Source organism: Juglans microcarpa x Juglans regia, chromosome 4S (assembly GCF_004785595.1).
Source record: "Juglans microcarpa x Juglans regia isolate MS1-56 chromosome 4S, Jm3101_v1.0, whole genome shotgun sequence".
NCBI lineage: Eukaryota > Viridiplantae > Streptophyta > Magnoliopsida > Fagales > Juglandaceae > Juglans > Juglans microcarpa x Juglans regia.
In genome coordinates, this window is record NC_054601.1 from 13,795,863 (window position 1) to 13,807,903 (window position 12,041).

General features: G+C 40.8%; 1 long non-coding RNA gene across 1 annotated transcript; it reads right to left on the reverse strand.

Moving 5' to 3' along the window:
• Positions 1 to 1,106: 1,106 nt before the first annotated feature.
• On the reverse strand, positions 1,107 to 5,778 carry LOC121263784. Its single transcript, XR_005940343.1, has 3 exons — positions 5,382 to 5,778; positions 4,841 to 4,844; positions 1,107 to 1,116 (listed from the first exon to the last, which is right to left on the reverse strand). It is a non-coding gene; the product is annotated as an uncharacterized LOC121263784 (long non-coding RNA).
• Positions 5,779 to 12,041: the final 6,263 nt, after the last annotated feature.

The window sequence follows — 12,041 nt, forward strand, 5'->3', positions numbered from 1 at the left end:
AGATTAGAGGAAGGGGAAGATGAAACGAGGAGGCTTGAGGAAGGATGAGAGCCTTGGAGGTGAGTTTTGAGTGAGGGAGGTACGACCTATTTATAGGCCGTGGGTTGGGGCTTGGTGAACGCAATCGTGGCTGCGATTGGTGGTGAGAGACGTTGGGGGATTCACGAGCGTTGCATGTCGCATGTCGCTGCCATGGCCGAGGCCTCACTAGGGGCTAGACGAGGAAGCATGCGGATTTGGCAAGGTACACAGTGGAGGCAAAAGGAAAGCATGGTTGCTGCGTGGGAAAAACATGGCGATGGCGTGTGGAGAAAAGAGGAAGAATGCGTGCGGTGCAGAAGAGAATAAGAAGGCTTAGGGTTTTAATTCTATGCTCAAAACGGTCTCGTTTAAGGGAGGGAAGGCTAATTTCAACTTATGCATCAAAACAACTCCATTTCAGTTGGGGGAGGCATTTTTGGGCTCTTTCTCCTCATACACCATGGGTTGGGCCCTCCTTTTGTACCCATATCACACTAAATATCAACCAACAACATACAAAAATAAAAGAACCCACTTACCACAATTTGGGCTCCAAACCCACTAAACATACACACACACAAGATAAACTTGGGCCCTCACAACCTCCCCCCTATAAAAGCATTTCGTCTTCGAAATTGAAAATCTTAATCCATTAAACTTCAAAACAGTTACAGCTCAATACTTGCTTGGAACAAGATATACAATCAATAATACCCATAGAGATATGGTTAATGCTCTCTCATATCCATTTCTCTCTCCCAAGTGAAGTCCTGAGCTGTCAGTTCTCCCTATGACACCTTCACCGACACTGCTTGTCGACCTCGGTAGCACCAACTACAGCCTAACCTTACAGATAACCTTCTCCATTATCTAAAATGGGCCGACATATCTTAGGCTAAGCTTCCCTTTCTTCCCAAACTGCCTAATGCCTTTCATGGGTGAGACTTTGAGGTACACCCTGTCACCTTCCTCAAAAGACAAGCATCTTCTCCTTGTATCTTTATAACTACTTTGACAACTTTGAACTACTATCATTTTGTCTCTTATGACTCTGACCTAATCCTTCATCTCTTGAATTATTTCTAGCCCAATAAGCTTGCTCTCACCAACCTCGTCTTATTATATCGGTGATCTACACTTCCTCTCATACAGAGCCTCATAGGGTGCCATCTGAATGGAAGCTTGGAAACTGTTGTTGTATGCAAACTCTATGAGCGGGAAGTGATTTTCCCAACTACCTTTAAATTCCAAAGCACTGGCTCTCAGCATATCTTCAAGAGTCTGAATAATATGCTCTGATTGGCCATCTGACTGTGGGTGATAAGCATTGCTAAACTTCAACTTAGTGCTCATTGCAACCTGTAAGCTCTTCCAAACATGGGATGTGAACCTCGGGTCTTGATTTGATAGAATGGTCTTGGGTATCCCATACAACCTCGTTATCTCTTTCACATACAATCGTGTCAACTTTCCCAAGGTGCCAGTATTCGTGACTAGTAGAAAATTGGCACTTTTAGTCAAAGGGTCAACAATCACCCAAATAGAATTCTTCCCACTGAGAGTCCTCGACAAACTGACTACAAAATCCGTAGCAATATCATCCCATTTCCAATAAGGAATTGTAAGAGGTTGAAGGTTACCAACAGGTCTCTGATGTTCTGCTTTAATTTGTCGACAGGTGGCGTATCTCTCGAACATGTCTATGTCACTTTTCATCCCTTCCTACCAAAAAATTCTCTTTAGGTCCCGGTACATCTTCGTACTTTAGGATGAACTGAGTAAGCCATGTGCACCTTTGCCAAAATCTTCTCTTTAATCTTTGAATTAGTAGGAATAACCCTACGGTTTCTAAACAACAAAATCCCATCCTTGCTCAAACTGTAATGTGCAGGTCCTCTTGACTTTCTAACCTTCTCCTGGATATCTAATAGCTTCGGATCCCTCCTCTGAAAAGTCTTCAATTCCTCAAAGTCCACAACCCCGACTTCTTGAATTGAGGCTAGGATCTCCTATTGTTGTGAACTTTCCACTAAAAGTCTCCTCATTCCAAAGAGAAGAGAGTCTACCCCTAATGATTCAACCACATCCACAAGGTGAGATTTCTGACTTAGCGCATCAGCAACCTAGTTTGCTTTCCCCTAATGGTACTTAATCTCTCACTGATAATCATTGGTTAACTCCAACCACCTTATCTGTCTCATGTTGAGATTTTTCTGTGTGAAGAGATGCTTCAGGCTCTTATGACATGTGTAGACTTCATAGGTCTCACCATATAGACAGTGTCACCAAATTTTTAAAGCAAAGACCACAGCTGCAAGTTCCAAGTCATGAGTGGGATAGCTCTTTTCATGATCCTTCAACTGGCGAGATGCATTAACCACAACTCGCCCTCCTTGCATCAGTTTACATACCAAACCAAATTTGGAAGCATCACTTAAAACAACAGACGTCTTGTGTAGCTCTGTAAGTGCCAAAATAGGTGCCAAGGTCAACCTTTTCTTCAATTCTTGGAAGCTTCTTTCACACTTTTCAGTCCAAACAAACTCTGCAGTCTTCTTGGTTAAAGCAATGAGTGGTCCAAAAAACCTAGAAAATCCCTCCACAAATCTTCAGTAGTAACCTACGAGTCCTAAGAAGCTCCGGATCTCATGCACTATCGTGGAATGCGGCTAGGCCAAAACTGCTTCCACCTTACTAGGCTCTACCGCCACACCCTCCTAAGAGATGACATGCCCAAGAAACTTGACTTCGTCAAGCCAAAACTCACACTTTCTAAGTTTTGCATATAACAAATGCTGCCGCATCTTACCTAGTACTAGCCGAAGGTGATTAGCATGGCCCTCCTAATCCCGAGAATATACAAGCATATCGTCGATGAAGACTACCACAAAGGAATCCAAATAAGACCGAAACATCTGATTCATCATGTCCATGAAAGTTGCAGGCGCATTGGCTAGTCCAAAAGGCATTACCTTGAACTTATAATGCCCATGCCTCGATCTGAAAGCAGTCTTCGGTACATCCTTGTCCCTTATTCTCAGTTGATAGTAATTCGATCTCTAGTTGGTCTTCGAAAATGTAGTTGCGCCTTGCAATGGATCAAAGATATCATCGATCTTGGGCAATGGATATTTTTTCTTTACGGTCACTATGTTAAGCTCCCGATAATCAATGCACATTCTAAGGGTGCTATCCTTTTTCTTGAAAAACAATACAGGTGCCCCCTAAGGTGAAGAACCGGGCTGTATAAATCCATTGTCTACCAGTTCTTACAACTGAGTCTTCAACTCTTTCAATTTAGCTGGTGCCATCTAGTAGGGAGCCTTATGCACAAGAGCCACTCCAGGTTCTAGATTAATTGTGAACTCGAAGTCTTGAACGGGAGGCAATCTGGGGAGGTCCTTTGCAAAAACATCTGAAAACTCCTCAACGACTGGAATTCAAGCTACCGACTTCCTTTCTACTAGTTTTAGTCACCACTTGAACCAAATAAGCATCTGCCCCATTTGTCAAATCCTTCTTCACTTGGATCGCAAATATAACCGTGGGTCTCGACTTCAGCTTGTTACTTGCGAATTCCATATTGTCCCCTCTAGGTATATGAAAATTGACCACCTGGCTCTGACAATTGATTCTCGCGAAATGCCAAAGTAGCCAATCCATTCCTAGAATGAAGTCAAACCCAAGTAGTTTGAATACTATTAAGTTGGCATCAAGTATCCTCTCTCCAAAGTCCAAAGGATAGCTTAGGGCAACTTTCAAACACATTACCCTTTCTCCATTTGGTAATGCTTCAACCACAGACTATTGTAAAGGCTCCGTGGTTAAGTTACACATTCATGCAAAAGTAGCAGACACAAAGGACTGGGATGCTCCCTCCCTAATTAAACAACGTACAAGCATAAAATTCATACAAGCAAACTCTCCCTGAAGCGATGAAACACTTCAAATGTAATTCTAGAAATTAAGCCACACAATGCATCAACTCAAATAGATCAGATCAAGTTCATACCTATGATGACCCTTGCATCTTGAGCCTTCGGGGTCTCATCATCAACCTCGCTAGGTGTCAGAGCTTACACCCTCACCCTTACTGGCTACCTATAATTTGACCTTCCTCCGCGCTGTCCTGGTCGACTTCCTTGTGCATCATTGGGGCACTCTTGAGCATAACGACACGGTTGACCACATTTGAAACGATGGGTCCCACCTTGATGATAGTCGCCTTCATGAGATATGTTGCACCTACCACATACTAGGGCTCAACCCCCCATACCCACACCAGTAGATGCTTGCAATCTTGCCCTTGTCCTTGACATAAATTTCTAAGGTGACCCCGAACTGCTTCCCCCTCCTACGAAGCTCCGCCTCTTTTGGCCTGTTAGAGAGCCTACTGCACTACCATAATCTCGCCCTGCTATGGAGGCCACCTCAAGCAGTCTTTGAAAATTTTGAATTTTTAGACAAGAGACTTGTCTGCGAATCTGCTGACACAATCCCTCCTGAAATCGCTCGGTTCGCATCTCTTAAGTGGCAATGAAATGCATCACAAACCTACCGAGCTCCATGAATTTTTTAGCATACTCCTCCACACTTATATCTCCTTCCATGAGGCTGTTGAACTCCCTAGCCTTCTGACGCCTCACTATGTTAGGGAAAGAGCGATCATCAAACAACTGCTTAAAGCGTTATCAGGTCATCGCTGCGCAAAAGATCTCAGTTCCATCTTAAAGAGTTCCCGCTTAGTCTCCCACTCAGTGGCAGTTTCTCCTTGCAGCATGTGGCTTGCATAACACCTTTTGGGATACGATACACCCACAAATCTCGAACGTCCACTCCAAATCATTGATCCATCTCCCAGCTCTAAGTGAGTCTTCCTCGCTAGTAAATTCAGGAGTACTATGGGCCAAGAAACGCTCATAAGAGCACCCTCTATGCTCTTCCTGAGGTTGGGGTAGGAAGTTTTGCTAGACGAATTCCATCATGCAACTCAACGCCCTTGCCATGGCATAATTTTCTTCATCATGCCGTAGTTCATCCTCAGGAGCTTGACCAAAAGGGTCACCACCCAGAAACCTGGGTCGCACCATCTCAGCCTGCCAAAACACAACACATTACTCCATTCCTTAACTCAAACAAAATAATTCTCAGAGATTAAAGCCTAAATTTCTGTGCAACTAGGTGACTTGTGGTTTTACCCAGAGCCAAACCACGTATGATACCACCTGTGCACTCGGGCCACACACCCCAATGCCAAGTGCAACTGTGTGCGGACATGCAATATGTGTACTGCTTGTAAACGCAATGGAAAAATAATAAGGTTGTCTAAAACTAAGTACTAAAAAACTTTAAAATACAACCCAACATAAGGTTATTACAGTCATCCAACTGATTAAAAATAAAATAAAACAAAAATCCATCAACCACAATAGAAGTAAACCCCAGGTCATCACGCCTCAGGTGGGGTTGGTCCCTCATGCTCAAACTCGTCCTCTGCATCAAAATTTACAATTCCATGAAACGGAACCATAGGTGGGAATACCACAATGAGATCTCGCAATCTCAGCAAGTAAATCCATAGATAAACAATTAGAAATTATGAACATGAAAACATACCAAACAAACACGCACAATAATCACGAGAGATTATCCCAAAATACCCCTTTTTGTAACCTTTACTACAATTGTTTCAATTATAGCCACTCACACAAAAAATCACATTTGTGCACAGTTGACATTCATTTATTACAGTGTGTACCATGGTCTCCCTTAGGGACCATCTGAACATTCTACCTCCCTTCATCACACCACGGGTAACGACCGTGCGTGTGAAGTCGTAACGAGCAATGCCTAGCTCTACACCCAACACGTATGTAACTAGACATCCTCTAGCCCCCACCAGCAAAGGGGCCACAAAGTTGTACCAAGAGCGTTATTGTCTTGGTCAAACCAGACTGCACCAACATTCAAATAATAATTTATTCTATGTTAGTATTTTGAAGGTCAATTCGGGAATGTACTTACAACAGTAGAAAGGCAATTTCAAGATGATTAAGCACGATGAATTCAAGCATCCCACAAGCGTGCATGAGTGCGTGTCACTGCGTACGTGGAAGAAAAAGAATTATTCAAAAATGATGTTGCCTAAAGATAAATAAACAAGGTGAGTGGCATGCGACTTACTTTGGTGGCATCTAGATAGATTGAAAGGAATCTATGACTAGGATAATATAAACGGAGGTAGATTTGTCATGATAGTGAGTGGAGGAGGGTATTTTTGGGGTGGAGTGTGGTGAGCACGGCATTGCAGTGGCTAAAGTGAGCCTTAGCTTATGGCTTGGGTGAAATCGAGGGAGGAGGAAGTCGAGAATGGGGAGGGAAGGCAAGGGATGGTTGCATGGCCACTGGAACATGGCTGGGAGTGGTGGCTCGCTGTAGCCATGGGGTAGGGCTCGGTGAATGCAGATCCGAGGAAGGGTAAGATGAAAGGAGGAGGCTTGAGGGAGGATGAGATGCTTGGAAGTGAGTCTCGAGTTAAGGAGGCATGACCTATTTATTGGTCGTGGGGTAGGGCTCAGTGAATGCAGTTGTGGCTGTGACTGGTGGTGAGAGACGATAGGGGATTCATGAGCGTTGCATGCATGGCATGCGACGGTTGGTACATAGCAGTTGCACAAAACTACACTAACCGAGGCTTCATGAAGGGCTAGACAAAGAGGCCCAAGGAATTGGCAAGGTACACAGTGGAGGCTGACAGAAGGGATGGCTGCTGCACAGAAAACACGTGGCAATGGCGGGGTGGCAACGAGAGGAGGCATTGTAGGGCACTGGTTGAGGGAAGAGGAGGGAAGAAAAAGAAAAGAGAAAAAGAAATAAAATAGGAAGAAGGCGTTCAGTGCAAAAGACAAAAAGAAGGCTTAAGGTTTTCATCCTAAGCTCATAACGGTGTCGTTTAAGGGAGGGAAGGCTGATTTCAGCTTATGCCTCAAAACGACACCGTTTCGGTTGGGGGAGGGGTTTTTGGGCTCTTTCTCTACGTACACGACGGGCTAGGTCCTCCTTTTGTACCCATATCACACTAAAAGTCAACCCAACAGAGAAAAATAAAAGAACCCACTTACCACAATTTGGGCTCCAACCCCACTAAACAAACACACACACAATATAAAGTTGGGCCTTCACATGTCGAGCAATTGTAATTTGGTTATTGATTTTACAAGGTAAGGGCTAAGTGTTTGGAACGTGTGATTGATGGGTTGACGTATGATGGTGAAGTGAAATTGGGGAGGATGGAAGAAACTAGTCGTGTATATTGTGGGTTGTGTCATGTAATTTTGAATTGAGGTATTATGATGACTTGTGCATGCTAAAATTGAAATTTGTGTTATGGATTTTCATTAGTAAAGTTAGACTTATGTTTGTTTGGTGTAAGTGGATAAAGTTAGTTTTGTGTTTGTTTGGTTATTAACACTTTTGTGGATATTTTCTGATTTAGGTTGTGAGACTATTAAAGGTCAGACCCAAGGGTTAGATAATATGCCGCAAGAATCAGGTACGCAATGCTCCTATGCTAAACTTTACCAAAACCTTGATTGAGGTTGATTTTGAAAAAGCTTGCATGTTTTGGTATGGAACGTTGGAAAACAACCTCGATCATCTTACTCTGCATTTTGTGTTATCGTAACATGTACTAAAAGATTTTTTGTCATGATTGGTGTAGACATAAGCATTTTGACACTTTGTTCATAACTGTATAAAAGAGGGAAACTAAAATTTAAAATTTTGCTTACAATTATGTGATCTATATTTGTTTGGCACTTTGTTTTGTTATGAAATGTTGCATCTGAAAACCTCTTGCAAGACTCTCTGTCTTTGTTTTCATCCTGACCTTACACCAGGTATAAAACTGTGGCCTTTGTTATATCGTTGGTACCAACACCTCTGTTTCTAGTGCACCCTCTTTCGAAACAAAATGATTTTCTGCGTGGTCTTTTCTATATGTAGATTTGGGGCACTGAGAATAACGAGGGAAAGATTCACAGTCTGTTTCTGCTCAGTTGACCGTCAGAGTTTGCACAACCCCACCATAGGGTTTAAACATAGAATACATTCTATTATGATGTTGTTTAGTTATGTTTATGCCAAAGGATTTTATAAGTTTTACTGTTGCAAATAAATGTTTTCTAAAGTTCGCTCTGAGAATTTGATACTATATTTTGTTTTGCATTCCATGCTTGCTCATGGTTACTTACTAGTACATGTTCACTATTTACTAAGTTATTGATAACTCACTCAATCACCTTCAATCTTTTCAGATTATTTTGATGATTCAGCTTGGAATCAAGAATTGGAAGCATGGGCAAGGTTTAGTTGAGGATAGCAGATTGAGTACCTAAGGGTACTGTAATTATTGGAGAATTTTATTCAGTAGATTGGATATTATTATTATTACGTTGATTTGATTTATTGGGAGATTGATATTATTATTGAGATTTTGAGGAGTTGTTGATTTATGTTGTTGGATCATTTCATTGATGACCTTGTAGATGATTATATATATATATATATATATATATTTGGTTGAAATAGATGAATTTATGTTTATATTCTTAAGAAATTATATTTGGATTGTGGGAGATAATTTTCTAGGTGACACAAAGTAACTCCCTGACCCTCTCGGGTACGGGGCGTTACAGACATCCGTTCATATGTCGAGATCGTAAATGGTTTGAAGGTGTGCAGTTACAATTCGAAGAGTAACTAGAATTGTTCAAAGATGAAAGTTCCTAATTCGAACAACATTCGAATATGGGATTCAATCATCCCAATGATGTGACCGTAAATGGTTCGAACGTATTGCCTTTTAGTTTGAACAAAATCGAGTAAGCTAATGTTGTTTGAATTGGGGTGATTAGCATTCGAATGCTTTGTTATACCCATTCAGATAAGCGTTCGAAGATGGATTTGATCCATTCAAATATTAAATCGTATGTGTAACGCCCCATTCCCGTGGGTCCGGAGAGTTAACTCATGTCACCTAAGATAATCTCCAATAACACTTTTAAAAATAAACCAGAGTCTCCATAACATATTAACCTATTTGTTCAATACAAATACTCATGATCCTACATAAGGGCACATCAGAAGTGTCTCAATAATATACATAACCATTTCCACAAAGACTAGGAGTATCCATTACTCAAAACACCGAAGCCACATAAAAAAAATCAACAATACCAAAAGACTCTCCAAAAAGTCCTTCTACCATAAGGCACTTAATCTTCTATGATCACAAAACTTGCAAGTACTCCTTATTCCTAACTCCCAGCCGATGCTTCAAAATTATCTGACAACATATAAGAACGGAATCCCATGTTTAACCTCCGTGGTAGAGTTGTGCAAACCCCGACCGCCAACAAAGCATAAACAGAATGTGAATCTTCTTCTTATTATTCTCGAAACCCCGAGTATGCACATTGGAAAGATTACGCAGAAAACCACTTCGTTTCCAAAGTGGGTGCACCAGAAACAGAAAAGTTGGTACCAACCTAACTTTTCATTTCAACACTTCCAAAAGACTCTCCAAAAAGTCATTGTACCCTAAGGCACTTAATCTTCTATGATCACAAAACTTGCAAGTACTCCTTATTCCTGACTCCCAGCCGATGCATCAAAATTATCTGACAAAAAAAAGTGGAGAGGAAAATGTGAGTTATCAACAACTCAGTAAGTATAGAATATATACTAGTATGCAAACATGAGCATTTACAGAGTTCAGAATATTGAACAAAACACTTTTTATTTTCAGAATGCAAGGTCAGAACGTGTTATCAGAAATATCAGAGCGAAAGTTCAAAAAAATTTTCTTATTCAAAGTTCCCTTCGCACAGCATAACGGAAACATCATATCAGAACAGAATCCCATGTTTAACCCCGTGGTACGGTTGTGTAAACCTCGACGGCCAACTGAGCATAAACAGAATGTCAATCTTCGTTTTATTATTTTCGAAGCCCCGAGTGTGCACATAGGAAAGATTACACAGAAAACCACTTTGTTTCCAAAGGGGGTGCACCAGAAACAGAAAAGTTGGTACAAACCCAACTTTTCATTTCAACACTTCCAAAAGACTCTCCAAAAAGTCCTTGTACCCTACAGCACTTAATCTTCTATGATCACAAAACTTGCAAGTACTCCTTATTCCTAACTCCCAGCCGATGCATCAAAATTAGCTGACAAAAAAATGTGGAGAGAAAGAGGTGAGTTATCAACAACTTAGTAAGTAGAGAACATATACTAGTATGCAAATATGAGCATTTACATAGTTCAGAATGCCAACCAAAACACTTTTTATTTTCAGAATGCAAGTCAGAACGTGTTATCAGAAATATCAGAGCGAAAGTTCAAAAACATATTCTTATTCAAAGTTCCCTTGGCACAGCATAACGGAAATATCTTATCAGAACAGAATCCCATGTTTAACCCCTTTGGTAGGGTTGTGCAAACCCCGACGGCCGACCGAGTATAAACAGAATGTGAGTCTTCTTCTTATTATTCTCGAAGCCCTTAGTGTCCACATAGGACAGATTATGCAGAAAACCACTTTGTTTCCAAAGTGGGTGCACCAGAAACAGAAAAGTTGGTACCATACCAACTTTTCATTTCAACACTTCCAAAAGACTCACCAAAAAGTCCTTGTACCCTACAACACTTAATCTTCTATGATCACAAAACTTGCAAGTACTCCTTATTCCTGACTCCCAGCCGATGCATCAAAATTAGCTGACAAAAAAATGTGGAGAGAAAGAGGTGAGTTATCAACAACTTCATAAGTAGAGAACATATACTAGTATGCAAATATGAGCATTTACATTGTTCAGAATGCCAAACAAAACACTTTTTATTTTTAGAACGTAAAGTCAGAACGTGGTATCAGAAATATCAGAGCGAAAGTTCAAAATAATATTCTTATTCAAAGTACCCATGGCACAGTATAACGGAAACATCATATCAGAACAGAATCCCATATTTAACCCCTGTGGTAGGGTTGTGCAAACCCCGACGGCCAACTGAGCATAAACAGAACGTGAATCTTCGTTTTATTATTCTCAAAACCTCGACTGTGCACATAGGAAAGATTACGCAGAAAACAACTTTGTTTGCAAAGTGGGTGCACCAGAAACAGAAAAGTTGGTACCAACCCAACTTTTCATTTCAACACTTCCTAAAGACTCTTCAAAAAGTCCTTGTACCCTACGGCACTTAATCTTCTATGATCACAAAACTTGCAAGTACTCCTTATTCCAGACTCCCAGTCGATGCATCAAAATTATCTGACAAAAAAATGTGGAGAGAAAGAGGTGAGTTATCAACAACTTAGTAAGAATAGAACATATACTAGTATGCAAACATGAGCATTTACATAGTTTAGAGTGCCAAACAAAACACTTTTTATTTTCAGAATGCAAAGTCAGAACGTGTTATCAGAAATATCAGAGCGAATGTTCTAAAAAATATTCTTCTTCAAAGTTCCCTTAGCACAGCATAACGGAAACATCATATCAGAACCGAATCCCATGTTTAACCCCCATGGTAGGGTTGTTCAAACCCCGACGGCCAACTAAGCATAAACAGAATGTGAATCTTCATTTTATTATTTTCGAAGCCCCGAGTGTGCACGTAGGAAGGATTACACAGAAAACTACTTTGTTTCCAAAGTGGGTGCACCAGAAACAGAAAAATTGGTACTAAACCAAGTTTTCGTTTCAACACTTCCAATAGACTCTCCAAAAAGTCCTTGTACCCTACGACACTAAATCTTCTATGATCACAAAATTTGAAAGTACTCCTTATTCCTGACTCCCAGCCAATGCATCAAAATTATCTGACAAAAAAATATGGAGAGGAAGAGGTGAGTTGTCAACAACTCAGTAGGTGAAGAACATATACTAGTATGCAAACATGAGCATTTACAGAATTCAGAATGCTAAACAAAACACATTTTATTTTCAGAATACAAAGC